Genomic DNA, 16,142 nt, shown 5'->3' with positions numbered 1-16,142 from the left:
CAACAGTTCTATGTCATTAAGAATTGTTCATCCCACATAGAATGCTGTGTAGAGAGAAAAAGAAGGCTAGGGAGTCAAGTGGTGGCACACTTGGTTAAGTGTTCACTTTATAGTGTGCAAAGACCCAATTCAAACCCCCTGTCCCCACCTACAGGAGGAAAGCTTCATGAATTGTGAAGTAGGGCTGCTGCAGTCTTCTCTCTATCTCCCCTGCTGCATCCATTTCTCTTGGTCTCAATCATATATTAAATAAATAAATATTTTTAAAATCTACTTTTAAAAAGAGAGAAAATGAAGACTCTCAATATAAAGAAGTATGTATTCTAAGGAACCTCATGTGTGCATGATTCCACTATTCCTAGTGGAACAATTTTACTTATTTATTTTCTCTAAATAGAAAATTAGACAGAAAAATAAAGACACAAGAATAACACCCATATAGTTTTCCTTTTTATGTCTATCTGTGTTGTTAGGGCTTGAAACTCAGTATCTGGGTATGACAAAGTCGCACTTTACAACATGAGCTATGTCTTGGTAATCAAAAATTATTTCACTGGGTCTTTCTGGGGGCAAACCAAGTAGAGAACTCAAATTATCACCTGAGAGATCCCAGATTGGTTCAAGACCCATCTGTCCAACAGCTGTAGAGGGAAGTCTCACAATTATATGTGCTTCACACACACCCCATTTCTCATATCTATTTATATCTGTATCAATATATATATGACATGACATTCAATAAGGTGACACTGAGTCCCAGTGATAAAACTAATTGGAACATAAGAGTTTTAAGAGTAAGAGGCTGGGGAGATAGCATAGTGGTTATGTAAAATACTTCCATACTGGAGGCTTTCAGCCACAAGCATCAAGATAAGCCAGAGTTGAGCAGTACTCTGATCAGTACCCCCTCATTAAAATAAACTGAAAACATTTAAAATAGAAGAGTTTGGAGCAGCAGCAGATCTCTTTCTCTTCTCTCCTCTCTCGGATCAACTATGAATACCAAAAGAGACCACCTGGAACCGAAACAAGACAGGACTAGAATGATTACAGGAACCCACCAAATCACTGGTGAGTGCAAACATGTGTGGCTGGTGACAGTGGGGCAATTTATCAGTTGAGACACCACTTCCAGCCTGTTCCACCAACAAGGGGGCAGCTGAACGGAGAAGAGGACTCCCCGGAGACTCACCAAGTGCAACTCTGAGTCTCCATTGTTACTGCCCTCAGAATCTGGAGAAGTAGCAGGGAGGAACAACAGGGGATAGAGATCTAACCAGGAAACTCATCAGAAGACCTATACCTCAGTGGCATAACAGTGGGGCTGTGAAAGTCTCTTTGCATCACCACTGCATTATCTCTGCCACACCCTGCATTATTTCTTGGTAAGGAGTCAGTGGTTAAGCTAAGAAGCCTACTTGTAGTTTAAAAGCCCTCAGGCTCCCATAGCCTAGAGAGAAGAAAAAGAAAAAGAGGCTTTTAAACCATTGAGTTCCAACTCAGGGATTAAAATACTATTGAAACAACTGTTAACTTCCACCACTGTGAACCCTTTAATTACCTTACTTAGACACAAGTCAATACAGGCAATAGTGATCAGTAATTTGAAAAGTACTGAGAGAGGGAACTCATAACATAATATATAAAATGGTTAAACCAACAAGAAGAAATAATGGAGAAAAAAGAAGAAGAAGAAATAATGGAGAAACAAATCAGGACAAGAGTCCAGCTAAAAGCTCCCCAAAGGGTGAAGCACAAAATAACAAGTTTAACATCCAAACACTAGCTAAGTAAATAATCACAGGAGTGAGTAAAGAGTTTGAAAGAATTTGTAATCAGAAATACAGGAACAACAAATGAGACTGTGGAAGAAAATACTATCTCAAGGTTATTAGAGAGCTGAAAGCTGAAATAGCTGAGCTCAGAACACAACAAGCTAAAACAGTATCAAAACAGGGGAAAAAAAGAGATGAACTCCAGAAAACAGTAGAGGGCAGAGAGAATAGAATCAATAAGGCTAAAGACAGAATTAGCAGGATCGAGGATGAATTAGAGACAACTAAAAAAGAAGTAAGAGATCTCAAAGGAGATTAAGAGATGCTTAAAACAACAACAGAGTCCAATGGGATGACTTCAAAAGAAATAATATATGCATTATTGGCTTACCAGAGGAAGAAAGAGAAGGAGAGGAAGAAAACATTCTTCAGGCCATAATAGCTGAAAACTTCTCTAGTCTAGACAACATCAAAGACATAAAGATTCAAGAAACTCAGAGGGTCCCAAACAGAATTAACCCAGACTTAAAGACACCAAGACACATCATACTTAGAATGGAAAGGAATAAGGATAAAGAAGGGATCCTGAAGGCTGTAAGAGAAAAACAAAGAGTCACCTACAGAGGAAAACCCATAAGATTAACAGCAGAATTCTCCACACAAACACTACAGGCCAAAAGAGAATGACAAGATATCCATCGAGTGCTCAATGAGAAAGGCTTTCAACCAACAGTACTATATCCTGCTAGAATGTCATTCAGACTAGATGGAGGCATCAAAACCTTCTCAGACAAGCAACAGTTGAAGGAATCAACTATCACCAAGCTTGCCCTGAAAGAAGTTCTGAAAGGTCTTCTATAAACAGTCAGACCACCATAAATAGGTCATCTATCGGAACACTCTAAAACTCTACAAGAATGGCATTAAAATATCTTCAATCTTTGATATCAATAAATGTCAATGGCCTGAATTCACCTATTAAAAGATACAGAGTAGGAAGATGGATCAGAAAACACAACCTGACAATATGCTGTCTACAGGAAACCCATCTAACTCAACAAGACAAACACAGACTTAAAGTGAAAGGATGGAAAACTATCATACTAGCCAATGGCCCACAAAAAAAGGCAGGAACAGCTATTCTCATATCTGACATGATAAACTTTAAAATAGATAAGATTTAAAAAGATAGGAATGGACACTATTTAATGCTCAGAGGATCAGTCAATCAAGAGGACTTAACAATTATTAACATCTATGCACCCAATGAGAAGCCATCTAAATACATCAAACTTCAACTGAAAGAACTACAGCAATATATGGACAGCAACACAGTCATGGTAGGGGATTTCAACACCCCACTTCCTCAACTTGACAGATCATCCAGGCAGAAAATCATTAAAGATATAAGGGAGCTAAATGAAGAGATGGATAAACTAGAACTATTGGACATTTTCAGAGTCATTCATCCCAAGAAACTGGAATACACATGTTACTCATATCCACATGGGTCATTCTCAAGGATAGACCATATGTTAGGACACAAAGACAGCATCAGTCAATTCAAGAGCATTGAAATAATCCCAAGCATCTTCTCAGACCACAGTGGAATTAAACTAACACTTATCAATCAACAAAAGATTAGTAACAGTCCCAAAATGTGGAAGCTCAACAGTACACTTCTTAACAACCTCTGGGTCAAAGAGGAAATCAAGTAAGAAATCAAAATGTTTCCAGAGTTCACTGAAAATGAAGACACAAGCTATCAAAATATTTGGGACACAGCTAAGGCAGTACTGAGAGGGAAGTTCATAGCTATACAAGCATACATTAAGAAACAAGAAAAATCACAAAGAAACAGCCTGATTGCACATCTTAAAGACCTAGAATAAGAACAAAAAAGGAATCCTAAAGCAACCAGAAGGACAGAAATCACTAAAGACAGGGCAGAAATAAATAACACTGAGAATAAGAAAGCCATACAAAAGATCAACGAAAGTAAATGTTGGTTCTTTGAAAGAGTAAACAAAATCGACAAACCTTTAGCCAGACTCACAAAACAAAAAGGGGGGAAGACCCAAATAAATCAGATAGTAAATGAAAGAGGAGATATCACAACAGACACCGCAGAAATTCAACATATCATGCGAGGCTTCTATGAACAACTATATGCCACCAAGCTAGAGAACTTGGAAGAGATGGATGATTTCCTAGATACCTACCAACTTCCAAAACTAAGTAAAGAGGAAGTGGATAACATGAACAGGCCCATCACAGCTAATGAAATTGAAACAGCTATCAAAAATCTCCCCAAAAATAAAAGTCCTGGACCAGATGGTTTTGCAAATGAATTCTACAAAACCTTCCAAGAAGAACTAATACATCTACTTTTAAAAGTCTTCCAGAAGATTGAAGACACTGGAATACTCCCTGCCAGCTTCTATGAAGCCAACATCACTCTGATACCAAAAGCAGACAGGGACAAAACCAAAAAAGAAAACTACAGATCAATATCTCTGATGAACATAGATGCTAAAATATTGAACAAAATTCTAGCCAACTGGATAAAGCATTATATTGAAAAGATTGTTCATCATGTTATCCAAAAAGATCTGTGTACACATATGTTCTTGGCAGCACAATTTGTAATAACCAAAACCTGGAAGCAACCCAGGTGTCCAACAACAGATGAGTGGCTGAGCAAGTTGTGGTATACATACACAATGGAATACTACTCAGCTGTAAAAAATGGTGACTTCACCATTTTCAGCCGATATTGGATGGACCTTGAAAAAAATCATGTTGAGTGAAATAAGTCAGAAACAGAAGGATGAATATGGGATGATCTCACTCTCAGGCAGATGTTGAAAAGCAAGATCAGAAAAGAAAACAGAAGTAGAACCTGAAATGTAATTGGCACATCCTACCAAAGTAAAAGACTCTGGGGTGGGTGGGTGGGGAGAATACAGGTCTATGAAGTGTTGTTAAAATTTCGGAAGCAGACTGGGAGTATGGACCGACTAGTCAACGCCCATGTTCAGCGAGGAAGCAATTACAGAAGCCAGACCTTCTACCTTCTGCAACCCTAAATGACCCTGGGTCCATGCTCCCAGAGGGATAGAGAATGGGAAAGCTATCGGGGGAGGGGGTGGGATATGGAGATTGGGCGGTGGGAATTGTGTGGAGTTGTACCCCTCCTACCCTATGGTTTTGTTAATTAATCCTTTCTTAAATAAAAATAAATAAATAAATAAATAAAATTTCGGAAGCTCTTGCTGGGCGGGCTAGCTTCACGGCGGGTAACAGAGACACGGAGACAACGGCTGGGCAGGGAAGCTGTATTTCTTTATTCAGGAACAACGATTCATAAACTAACACAAACTAATCACCAAACAAAACTCTGCTCTCTCTTTGCGGCAGCGCAAGCACTCTCTCTTTTTCTCTGGAACTCAGGAACCCAAGAATTCTGTCTCTCTGGCACTCTCTCTTACTCTGTAACCCTGAAACTCTTGAACTCAGGAACTCAGGAACTCTGGCACTCTCGAACTCAGGAACCCTCTCTCTTACTCTCGAACTCTCGAACTCAGGAACTCAGGAACTCTGGCACTCTCGTACTGGGGAACCCTCTGAAACTCTGGCACTCTCGAACTCAGGAACCCTCTCTCTTACTCTGGAACTCAGGAACTCTCTTACTCTAGAACTCTCTGAAACTCTTCCACTGTGGAACTCTCTCTTAATCTGTAACCCTGAAACTCTCGAACTCAGGAACTCTGGCACTCTCTGGCACTCTCGAACTCAGGAACTCAGGAACTCTCGGACTCAGGAATCAGATATGGCACCCGCGTGGACCTGACCTGCGCATCTCTCAGATAAGTAAAGACAATTTGGCTACCTATGCACGATGGCCTTCTCTTCTGCTTGTGAAGAGATCTCCAAAGGCCTCTGCTCTTTCTTCACGAGACTGTTTTTCTGTTTCTGGAACATTTATCTCTGGACCACTCTGTGGTTTCCACTCGCTCGGGCGAACTCAGAACAGCCAGCGGGAAGAGCCAGCGGGCGGGAGGAGAGGCGCGGAGCTGCCGTTTCCACCTGGTTAAACAGCCAGCCAGCCGGCTGCGCCCAGACAACCCCCGCACACCGCACCCGCAGCCCCACAGCCCGCAGGAGGCCTAAGCCAACATGCTGGAGCCCGATGCCAACATGCTGGAGCCCGAGGCCAACATGCTGGAGCCCGAGGCCAACATGCAAGAGCCTGAGGCCAGCCCACAGGAGCCGGCTCTCCACCGCGTGGCGCAGGGCACTGGACGTGTGATCCCTCCACACTGCTCGGCCACTGCGAACAGGGCAGCAGACATGGCAGGGCCATGGGGCAGGGCCGCGGCGTTCTATCATGGCCGCCACCCCTGGGCACCTAGGCTCACGCCTTCTACAAAGATGGCCTGCCTGCCCTCTTTCTATGAATTCTGGAACCATCCCGGGCCTCCCGGACCCCTGGGCTCCCTGCCGAAACTGGGCACACGAGATCTCCATCCGCCGGTCCGGTCTGAAGACAGACAAGCTGGAGTACGCAGAGATTCATGCAGAGATCGCAACCTGCAATTCCTAGAATGAAGCTGCGCGGGAAGCCACCTCCGGATGGTGAAACCCCCCCCCCCCAACAACTAAGACAGTATAGATTTAAATTCGTGTTTAAAATGACATGTCTTCGTAACAAAGGTTTCTCTCCTTGTGTATTAATGACCATGTTTATGTGTATGTTTAAAGTTTGGTGAACAGTAGCTTTAAGGCTAAATTCTTACTAGTCAAAGTTAAATGAAAAAGGTTTTCAACGTAATTCTCATAAAGATAAAAATTAACTTACATTTAAAGTCTGAGGTAAAAATTAGTTAACAATCAATATATTTTAACTAAGTTGGTCTAAACAAAAGGTTAAATAGACTTGTTGATATGTAAAACACTACCTTCTCTATTAGAAATGGTAGATCGCACAATGGCTATGCTAATTATTCTCATGCCTGAGGTTTCCTCTCCGGCCCACACCTAGGGTGTGTCTCCATCTTGAATGGGTGTAACAAAAGGTTAAAAGATGTTGTTGATATGTAAAAGTCTCAAATTCCTTCTCTATTAGAAACGTTGGATCTTGCAGTAGATATGCTAATAACAAGTTTTGTTTCATAGTAAGTAAGTTGCAGCCAGCTGCCTGTGGGACTCTAGGCTGTTCCCCACCCCCATGCAAATGCCCGTCGAAGAAAGTACGCCCCCCAGAAGCAAGGAGAGTGCCAGAGAGACAGAGTTCCTGGGTTCCTGAGTTCCAGAGAAAAAGAGAGAGTGCTTGCGCCGCCGCAAAGAGACAGCAGAGTTTTGTTTGGTGATTAGTTTGTGTTAGTTTATGAATCGTTGTTCCTGAATAAAGAAATACAGCTTCCCTGCCCAGCCGTTGTCTCCGCGTCTCTGTTACCCGCCCGTGAAGCTAGCCGGCCCGGCAAGAGCCTCCGAAATTTTAACAACAATGAAGGATGATAAATGACATAGTGGGGGTTGTATTGTTAAATGGGAAACTGGGGAATGTTATGCATGAACAAACTATTGTATTTACTGTTGAATGTAAAACATTAATTCCCCAATAAAGAAATAAATTTTAAAAAAAGATTGTTCATCATGACCAAGTGGGGTTTATCCCAGGCATGCACGGTTGGTTTAATATATGTAAATCAATCAATGTGATCCACCACATCAACAAAAGCAAGACCAAAAACCACATGGTCATATCAATAGATGCAGAGAAAGCCTTTGAAAAAATACAACATCCCTTTATGATCAAAACACTACCACAAATGGGAATAGATGGAAAATTCCTGAAGATAGTGGAGTCTATATATAGCAAACCTACAGCCAACATCATACTCAATGGTGAAAAACTGGAAGTATTTCCCCTCAGATCAGGTACTAGACAGGGCTGCCCACTATCATCATTACTATTCAACATAGTGTTGGAAGCTCTTGCCATAGCAATCAGGCAGGAGAAAGGGATACAGATTGGAAGAGTAAGTCAAACTCTCTCTATTTGCAGATGACATAATAGTATACATAGAAAAACCTAAGGAATCCAGCAAGAAGCTTTTGGAAATCATCAGGCAATAAAGTATCAGGCTATAAAATTAACATTCAAAAGTCAGTGGCATTCTTCTATGCAAACACTAAGAAGAAATTGAAATCCAGAAATCAATTACTTTTACTATAGCAACAAAAACAATAAAATAGGAGTAAACCTAACCAAATAAGTGAAAGGCTTGTATACTGAAAATTATGAGTCACTACTCAAGGAAATTGAAAAAGACACAAAGAAGTGGAAAGATATTCCATGTTCATGGGTTGGTAGAATTAATATCATCAAAATGAATATACTACCCAAAACCATCTACAAATTTAAATGCTGTCCCCATCAAGATACCAAGTACATTTTTTAGGAGAATAGAACAAATGATACAAATGTTTATCTGGAACCAGAAAAGACCTAGAATTCCCAAAACAATCTTGAGAAAAAAAGAACAGCTCCAGAGGCATCATACTCCCACATCTCAAATTGTATTATAGGGCCATTGTCATCAAAACTGCTTTGTACTGGAACATGAATAGACATACTGACCAGTGGAATAGAATTGAGAGCTCAGACGTGAGCCCCCCTAAGCACATCTAATCTTTGACAAAGGGGCCAGACTATTAAATGGGGAAAGCAGAGTCTCTTCAACAAATGATGTTTGAAACAATGGGTTGAAACATGCAGAAGAATGAAACCTAACCACTGCATTTCACCAATTACAAAAGTAAATTCCAAGTGGATCAAGGACTTGGATGTTAGACCACAAACTATCAGATACTTAGAGGAAAATATTGGCAGAACTCTTTTCCGCATAAATTTTTTTTTTCGCTCCAGGGTTATTGCTGGGCTCGGTGCCTGCACCATGAATCCACCGCTCCTGGAGGCCATTTTTCCCTCTTTTTGTTGCCCTAGTTGTTGCAGCCTCATTGCGGTTATTATTGCCATTGTTGATATTGCTTTGTTGTTGGATATGACAGAGAGAAATGGAGAGAGGAGGGGAAGACAGAGAGAGAGGGGGAGAGAAAGATAGACACCTGCAAACCTGCTTCACCGCCCGTGAAGCGACTCCCCTGCAGGTGGGGATCCAGGGGCTCAAACCGGGATCCTTACGCCGGTCCCTGCGCTTTGCACCACATGCGCTTAACCCACTGCGCCACCGCCTGACCCCCCCCCCACATCAATTTTAAAGACATCCTCAATGAAACAAATCCAGTTACAAAGAAGACTAAGGCAAGCAAAAACCTATGATACTACATCAAATTAAAAAGCTTCTGCACAGCAAAAGAAACCACTACTCAAACCAAGACACCCCTCACAGAATGGGAGATCTTTACATGCTATGTATCAGACAAGAGTTTAATAACAAATATATATAAAGAGCTTGCCAAACTCAACAACAAGGCAACAAATAACCCCATCCAAAAAATGGGGGGAAGACTTTGACAGAATATTCACCACAGAAGAGATCCAAAAGGCTGAGAAACACATGAAAAAATGCTCCAAGTCTCTTATTGTCAGAGAAATGCAAATAAAGACAACAATGAGATACCACTTCACTCCTGTGAGAATGTCATACATCAGAAAAGGTAACAGCAGCAAATGCTGGAGAGGGTGTGGGGTCAAAGAAACCCTTCTGCCCTGCTGGTGGGAATGTAAATGGGTCCAACCTCTGTGGATAACAATCTGGAGAACTCTCAGAAGGCTAGAAATGGACCTATCCTATGATCCTGCAATTCCTCTCCTGGAGATATATCCTAAGGAACCCAACGCAGCCATCCAAAAAGACCTGTGTACACATATGTTCTTAGCAGCACAATTTGTAATAGCCAAAACCTGGAAGCAACCTAGGTGTCCAACAACAGATGAGTGGCTGACAATTTGTGGTATATATACACAATGGAATACTACTCAGCTGTAAAAAATGGTGACTTCACCATTTTCACCTATCTTAGATAGACCTTGAAAAATTCACCGAAGTAAAAATCTCCTAGTGGAGGGCGAGGGTGTATGTTCAACTTTCCTGCTTTTGGTGGTGGTGTGGGAGGAGTTACACAGACCCATGGTAGTGGAAATGGTGTTAATATACACTCCTATTAACTTACAGTCTCACAACTCACTATTTAACTAATATGAGAGAAAAATGGATCAGATGTCTCAATGTTATAATGCATAGACCATAGTTTAAATTTTTAAAAATATTTTTATTTGGTTATTACTGGATAGAGACAGAGAGAAACTGACAGTGGAGGGAGAGAGACAGAGAGATACTTACAGTCCTGTTTCAACACACAGAAGGCTTTTCCCCTACAGGTGGGGACCCGGTGCTTGAACCTGTATTCTGCAGAAACCTGAGAAATTTTACACATGTACCAACCATTGTTTTTACTACTGACTGCAAAATTTCTTCTTTATTGTGGGACTAATGGCTTACAGTCAACAGAAAAACACAGGAGTTTGTACATGTGTAACATTTCCCAGTTTTCCACAGAACAACTCATCCCCCTCTAGGTCCTCCTCTGCCACCATGTTCCATATATGAACCCTCTCTCCCACCAAAGTCTTTTACTTTGGTGCAATACAACTAGACTGTAAATAATGAATCCTCCCAATAAATTAAGAAGAAAAAAAGACTGTAGTTGTCAACTTCCAGCATAGAGATGGAAGACAGGAACGTCTTTCTTGACCAGAGGTGGGATCCTCACCAGATGGTTGAGGTCCCTCTGGGGAAGAGGGACATCAGTCCTGTGCTATGACAGAGCTAAGTTCCTGCCCCAGATCATGTCCTGGTCACCTGCCTGGGAACCCCTCTCATTCCACAGGCACTCACCAGAAGAGCTCCCATCCTCAAGTTCCTCCAAAAATTCATTAGTCAGAGTTAGAGTGGTCAGTGTGTCCTTCCTCCTTGAGCTCAGGAGAGTCCTCACTCGGTAATAGGGACACTAACCCCCCTCACTACAGCTCCTGCAGTGCTGCCCACCTCCTACACAGACAGACACAGTCCCTGGTCCCCACCTGCAGGAGGAAAACTTCATGAGTGAAGCTGTGCTGCAGGTCTCTCCTTCTCTCTGCCTCTCTTTTTCTCCACCCTGTTGATTTCTGGCTGCCTCTATCCAATAAATAAAGATAATTGTATATAAAAAATTATGGAATATGTGGACCAATTTATTAGAACTTGAAGAAGTTACAAGACCTTTCTGGGCTTCATCTGTCCTTGTGTGGAAGTAGGTAGTGGACCTGAATTTCTCCCAGATTCTGATGGTATATTCCTGGGATGTCTACTGCACACACAATACTCCAAGTGTCAAAGATGTGGAAACAGCTCAAGATGTGGATATTGGACTTTGGGACAGAATCCCCATACGGCTGACGTCATATTAGGAGTATAGTAAGACTCACGCAAACCCACAAGGGTGTGGTGTGTGGGAAGTGACTTAGTGTGTGTCTGCTGGAAACACACTCTCTGTTCCTGCAAACTCAGCTGCACTAGCTGCTCCTGCAAGCTCTCCTTTTCCCTGACTGTCCTGCTGCTTCTCCTGGGACCTGAACATGTGTACCTAAGGCTAGGAACTCATCCTATGGATTCATGGCCCCTGCCATCATGACTAGCCAACCTTTGCCCCTTTTGCTATCCCTAAATAATCGAGATATCATAAACCTCTCTATTCTATTAAACCACAGCCCAACCCGTGCCAAGTCTTTGTATTACTATATCAAAGAGCTTTAGTTGTGGGACATGCCAGGCTTGAGTAACAGATGGGAGAACCGGGAACTCATGGTAGCATGGTAATACAATTCTGGGGCCGGGTGGCGGCACACCTGGTTGAGCGCATGTATCACAATGCACAAGGAGCTGGGTTCGAGACCCCGGTCCCCACCTGCCGGGGAAAAGCTTTACGAGTGAAGCAGGGCTGCAGGTGTTTCTCTCCGTCTCTATCACCCCCTCACTCTTGATTTCTGGCTGTCTCTATCCAATAAATAAAGATAATAATTTTAAAAATGCAATTCTTTATTCATGCAGGAGCATCAGAGTTGGGTCTGAGCACAGCGGGTTAAGCCACGTGGCACCAAACCACATGTCCGGCATCCAGCTCCCTGTTTGCATGCCTGCCTCCTCCAGGTCGGGACATGGAAAAGAGAGTATACCAGAAACAGAAGTGACTTTTATAGGATAAAACCAGAAGTGGCAAATCAGAAACGGAAATGGCTAGGAAAAGGGGGTGGAGAAAGGAAAAAGGCATGCTGGGAACTTCCTTAGCAACAGTTGTGATGGTTTTAACTGGTTTGATTAATGTTACCCTGTGGGCAGGGCAGGTCTTGAGGTAGAAAGAAGAAAGACTAAAAGAATGGGTGGGGAATCTTTCAGGCAAAACAATGATTATGTAAATAGGCCATAGTGTTAGCAATGGAGGATGGAGCAGAGCAGCTGGGGGCTGGCTTAATGCCCAACAGGACAGACAAGAAAGGAACCTGGGGCTGTGGGGTGGGTGATCCATGCTATGATTCTGTGGGGTTTGATCAGTAGACAAATTGTTTTTTTTTTTTTTTTTTTTGCGTCTGCCTGTTGGCTGGTCTGGTGGAACCAAGTAGTGATCGCAGTTGACTGGGTCTACAATTCTAATAGTGACAGCATTCAGAAGTGTGGGACAGGGTGCAGGCAATGGGGAGCAACTGGGATGGACTGCTCCTGCTGGAACATGACACATGGTGGAGGTCTGAGGTAGGACGAAGTGTAGATGCTCTCCCTCAGGGCAGCTTGAAGTGACATCCATCTGCCCTTCAGCTTCTCCCAGAGTCCATAGTTCATCAGAGGAGTTGTAATGCAGAGCAGGGCCTGTGTTTAGAGTAATAGGCCAGGAGGCTGGTAAAAATCCCCTTAAAGTCCCCCAACCTCCCAGGTCAGGTGCCTAGGCTAGCAAAGCTTAATAGAAGAGACTGCGAGAGGGTCTTGGCTAAGGAAGCCCAGACAGCTTCTGGATGCAGCCCGCTCCTGTCAACATGCCAGGAACTGCTAGATGGGGCTCAGCTCTGGGCCCTGGATGAGAAGAAGCTGATTATCCTTGGGGAGCTGCCTATCCTGGAATGCAGCAGAGGATAGTCTGTGAAATGCATCCGCAGAAGAGAGCCTTGTCCAGTTACTGCAGAGTGAGAGGAACACCAATCCCACCACCTGTGACATTTTTTCCACACAAGGGAGGACTGAAAAAGAGGGTTCAAGGAAGGGAGCAGCAGAATACACAAGACCACTGAGCTCCTGGGCAGACTTTCAGCTTTTACTGTAAGATTTCAGTCTGAATTCAAGCCACAGGGGTTTGCTACTGGGTGGGATTGTGTTTGAAGAGCAGGACTCATGTTTACCAACTGGCTGTCAGCCACTGAAAGTTACCTTCTGAGTTTGGGAGAGCAGACCAGACAGGTCTTCAAATCCCCTGCTACTGTAGTGTGAGCCCTCCACCAGTTCCACAGACTCTCACCCCTATGGCCTTTGTCACTGCTGAGCTACACTAAGGTGAGAAAGAAATCAGACACTGTGACGTGAATGAGTTCCCCTTTCACAGTGCACAGCATGGCTGTGCTCAGATTTTGGGGTCATGGGAGATGAGCTTCTCTGGGGCAGGGGGAGGACTGCTACCTGGCCAAGGTCACCCCACTGTCAAGGGAGAGAGAGCAGGTGGTAGCCCTGGCAGAAGTAGGGCCTTCCCTGTCCGCTCTTTCTGATATTCCCTGGAAACAGAATCCCTCACCTGAGCCTGGTGCATCTATCTCAGCCCCTGACTGCAACCCTACACAGGGGAAGCCCTGAATAGCCAGAGGACTAGTGGTCATTAGTGCACCCAGCAGAGTACACTCAGCAGCCTGCGGAAGGACCAGGGTTCAGGCTCTCAGTCCCCATTTGCAAGGGGAAAACTTCACAGAGCAATGGAATGGTGCTACTGATATCTTTCTCTCTTGAGCATGAGAGTCTCTTTGCATAACTATTATGCTATCTACCCCTGCACTCTCCCTAGTTCTTCTGTTCTATGAAATAGAAAGGAGAAGAAAGAAAGGGAAGAAAGAAAAGAATATACTGGGTGGTAGCAGTGGGTTCATGGTGCAGGGACAGAGCCCCAGTGATATCCCTGGTGGCAATAGGAATAATAAAATAAAAAAAAAAATACCCAGCAGGGGAAAAGTCAGACTTTTCTGGAATCCACTCTGACTTCTGTCTGCTCTAGAGGAATGGTGTTCGGGCAGCTTGGGGTCATAGCCGTGCTGGTTGTAATGGTCATTGTAGGAGTTGATCTGGGAGTGGTGGGAGGGCTCCTGATGGTGGATGATCAGGTGCTGGTATGAGAACCCCTGGAGGGATAAGCAAGTTGTCACATTAGCAGGGGGACGAAGGCATTCATGGCTCCACATTGGAGCCAAAAGCTGCCTGCAATGAAGTTGTGGGGGAGAGAATGATAAGATCAGCCTCCATGGATTATTGGTGACCCATATGGCTACCAGACCTCAGAGTCACCAAGTAGAGACAGACACATTTGTCCCACACAGTCACAGGTCTCTCTTTCCATATCTATATATGGATAAAGGCCTGGTGGGTCCATGTGCTGGATAAAGGAGGTGATGATGGATCCTGGCTTCAAATTGGTTGAATTGTGGGGAGAGGAATGACTAGACCTCTACTTGTTTTTTAAAAAGTGTATTTTCTGGGGCCAGGTGGTGGAACATCTGGTTGATTGAGCACTCCCATTACAATGCTGAAAAACCCAAGTTCCAGTCCCTGGTCCCCACCTGCAGGAGGAAAGCTCCACAGGCTGCAGGTGTCTGTCTCTCATTGTTGAGTTTGGCAAGCTCTTTATGTGTTTTGATTATTAAACTCATCTGATGTATCGCATGTAAATATCTTCTCCTATTCTGTGAGAGGTCTTTTTCTTTGGGTATTGGTTTCTTTTGCAGTGCAGAAGCTTTTAATTTGATGTAGTCCCATAGGTTTATACTTGCCTTAGTCTTCTTTGTAATTGGATTCATTTCATTGAAAATGTCTTTAAAATTAATGCGGAGAAGAGTTCTGCCAAAATTTTCCTCTAAGTATCTAATAGTTTCTGGTCTAACATCCAAATTCTTGATCCACTTGGAATTTACTTTTGTGTTTGGAGAAATATAGTGGTTGAGTTTCATTCTTCTGAATGGTTCAACCCATTATTTCCAATGCCAGTTTTTGAAGAGACTCCCCTTTCCACACTTAATAATCTGGGCACCTTTGTCAAAGATTAGATGTCCATAGGTGTGGGGGATTACTTCTGGGTTCTCATTTCTGTCTCTCTACTTACCCCTCCTTTCTCAATTTCTTTTGGTCTCCATCCAATAATAAAAAAAAATGATTAAAAAAATAAAAGCCTTTAAATTTCCTTTGATTATATATATTACTAGTTTTCTTTTCAGTGGAATAGATATTTGTTTCTCTCTCTCAGAAAACGTCCTGAAGCAGTTAAGTCCTACAGCCAGGAGAAAAACAAAAGAAGAGGTTGTAAGTCTCAGCCCCAAGTGGCGACTTGAAGGAGCACGTCACAGCACACACAGCAGTGGGGAGGAGGAGGAGGAGGAAACACAGTGTTATTCTCACTGTGCCTTCCAAGGAAAGGACTGGAAAAAAACAGGTGGGCCCCTCTGAAAGCTTGAGAAGAGCAAATGTTGGTCAGGAGTAATAGCATAGTGGTTATGTGAAGAGACTCTCATACTTGAGGCTCCAAAGTCCCAGGTTCAATCCGCCACTCCATAATAAACCAGAGCTGTGTCAAGTGCTCTGGTGTTTCTGTCTCTTTCTGCATCTCTCAAAAATAAATAAATAAATGAGCAAATGTTTATGTAACCAGGATCTGTCCGTTCATCCTAATAACACTGTTTTTGGACACCCAGGCATGGTGCCTCAAGGAATCACTATTTAGTCTGTATGAACTGAGAAGTTAGGAAGGGAGTGGAGGAGGAGCTGGGAAACCACTGGAATAGGGAATGCTATAAAGTGACCAATTTGGGGTCGGCTGTGGGACACTTGGTTGAGACAAGATGTTAAAATGTGCAAGGATCCAGGTTCAAGTCCCTGGTCCCCACTGCAGGGGTAAAGCTCTGTGGGTGGTAAAGCCTGGCAGCAGGTGTCTCTCTCCCTCTCTACCTTCCCCTCCCCCTCAACTTCTGGCTGCATCTATCCAATAAATAGAGATAATTTTTAAAAAATTACAAACCAAGTGACCAATTTGAGATTAGAAAGATTGTACTTGCTTGAAGGGAAA

At 43.2% G+C, this 16,142-nt stretch overlaps 2 protein-coding genes across 2 annotated transcripts in view; both read right to left on the bottom strand.

The window, feature by feature from the left end:
- Positions 1-16,142, bottom strand: part of LOC103128154 (zinc finger protein 709-like) — a 245,165-nt gene that overhangs the window by 119,899 nt on the left and 109,124 nt on the right. The window lies entirely within an intron of this gene.
- LOC103125919 (zinc finger protein 14-like) overlaps positions 1-16,142 on the bottom strand; it is a 241,505-nt gene that overhangs the window by 182,629 nt on the left and 42,734 nt on the right. The gene's annotated exons all lie outside the window — the stretch shown is intronic.

The sequence above is a fragment of the Erinaceus europaeus genome, chromosome 13, assembly GCF_950295315.1.
Source record: "Erinaceus europaeus chromosome 13, mEriEur2.1, whole genome shotgun sequence".
Classification (NCBI taxonomy): domain Eukaryota; kingdom Metazoa; phylum Chordata; class Mammalia; order Eulipotyphla; family Erinaceidae; genus Erinaceus; species Erinaceus europaeus.
Note: the sequence above shows the minus strand (reverse complement) of the source record. Positions and strands in the feature narration are given on the sequence as shown.